Below are 2104 nucleotides of genomic sequence, written 5' to 3'. Positions count from 1 at the left end.
TTATTATTATTACTATTTTCCAAACTGTCTTGAATATGCTTCTTTGCAAACTCATATATACAGCTTCTTGACCTTTAGTACTTCGTTCCCATAGAATGGTCGGGTTTTAACTCCATGCCGTATAGGTTTGCTTCGAAAATTACGGAGGTAAAGATTAACAAATTAATTATCATTTTCCTTTCTTTTTTCTCTAATACTGACGCAACTGGGAGTAAATCAAATAATGTTGCACATGTATTGTGATTGTAAATAAGTTACACCACAATCGACACATAGTATGTCATTTAGACAAATGTGTGCCTGTCAGGGTCAGCCCTGAATGATTGGGATACAGTATCCCAGCAGACAGACGGGGATACCCAGATAAGATAAAACTACTTGTACGAGAATCACGAAGGTCTCCAATGTGCGACAGGGTAAAGCTTAAGCGTTACCCCAACAGGCGCTGGTGTATTAAAATTTATAGTAAACACTTGACGTGCTATTTATAGGTATTTCCCTTTCTTGAGGACCATCTCCGAAAGGACAGGGTCAAATGGGAAATTCGTGTAAAGTGACATTTCCAAGGACACAGCGGTGGACCGAGTTGAGGCTCGAACCCCCGAGCCCACAGTCTCTCAATTACGGGTAGAGTGGCCTAACCACTAGGCTACTTGTGCCACCCATTTCTTGTACGGTGTATAAAAGAACACCAGACTTTACTAGACAGTTTTTATTTACATGTATACAAACGAGAACATTGTAAACTTGGGTTATCTCTTTGTCTCCTCAAGGTGGAGTTCATAATTTCAGATTACTATGGGTGGAATTATTTATTGTTTTTAAAAGTGATGTAGTAGAGCTGAACAGCAGAACGGTGAATTCATCTCGGAAAATCGTGACCTGATTTTTCACTGGGATTTTAAAGATTGTTTGAAGCACTGAAAACAGCATTGACTTATTTGTATCAAGGCCAACACACTGTTTCACTCTTTTTATCCTCGACTCGATCAGCGGCATGGGTGAAATTTTACAGTCACAAGTTTGCCTGTTTAGATTTACTTGAATGTATTCTTCACTTTAACGCAAACACGCGCGCGCGCGCGCACACACACACACACACACACACACACACACACACACACACACACACACACACACACACACACACACACACACGTTTGCTTAGGTTATTTAGTTCTTGCATCAGTTTGTTTACTTGTTGGCTTTTGTATTGCATTTATCTTCAATACTGGGGGTGAGTAAAGTGGAGGGGGGGGGGGCAGCAGCTTGTAGTTGATGCTTGAAGTAAAATTCAAAATAATATTGTTGTTGTTCTTTTACAGCAATCACATTTTCCTTTTCCTAATTCAGAATTAGTCAGTGAACGGTTAACGGGTGCTCTGGTGTGGTCTGCTCTTCTTTCCAATCAAACATCTGTGGTCCTTATCTTTCTTCCTTTTTTGTGTTTGTTACCATCTTGAAACACTTCTTTTCTTCTGCACCTTAATATATGACCTTATTGTTGTGCAAGTGCCGTAAAACACGTACTAACAACTACTTGAATTATTGGTCAGTTAATAAAAATTGTTCTCCTATCAAGCATAGCTAACAACAGCTAACTTTTTATGATATTATGACTTCGACTTTAGAATTTTACAGTAACAACAATAACCACAACAAGCCAAGGGAAATAGTGATGTGTGAAAACTTTGGGAATAATCGTATTTCCGAGAGTTTTTCATGTTGACGTTTCAAGCTCTAGTTTGGCTAAATAGAATCTATATTATTTGGAAACGAAATTGCCAACTCTTTATGATCACCTTCCCTTTCATTTGCTTCAGTGGTTTCAATATCAAATTCCATTTACATAATCTGCATAGAAACTCCAAAGATGTGTTTTAACTATGCTGTTCTCAGTTTATTTGTCCTGTATTCTTACAATATTGCTTTATATCAATGCTCTATAGCTTGTTCACTTTCGTCTCACCGCATTAAACAAATTCTAGCTCACATAGGAATCTGCATATGCCCTCGAAACTTTACATAGCACTTCTGCAGGCCAGCGAGCAAACAACTTTTTTTCTCCAAAAATACAGAGTGATGAAAAATGAACTGGACTACT

The sequence above is a fragment of the Aplysia californica genome, unplaced genomic scaffold (assembly GCF_000002075.1).
Source record: "Aplysia californica isolate F4 #8 unplaced genomic scaffold, AplCal3.0 scaffold00167, whole genome shotgun sequence".
Lineage (NCBI taxonomy): Eukaryota > Metazoa > Mollusca > Gastropoda > Aplysiida > Aplysiidae > Aplysia > Aplysia californica.
Note: the sequence above shows the minus strand (reverse complement) of the source record.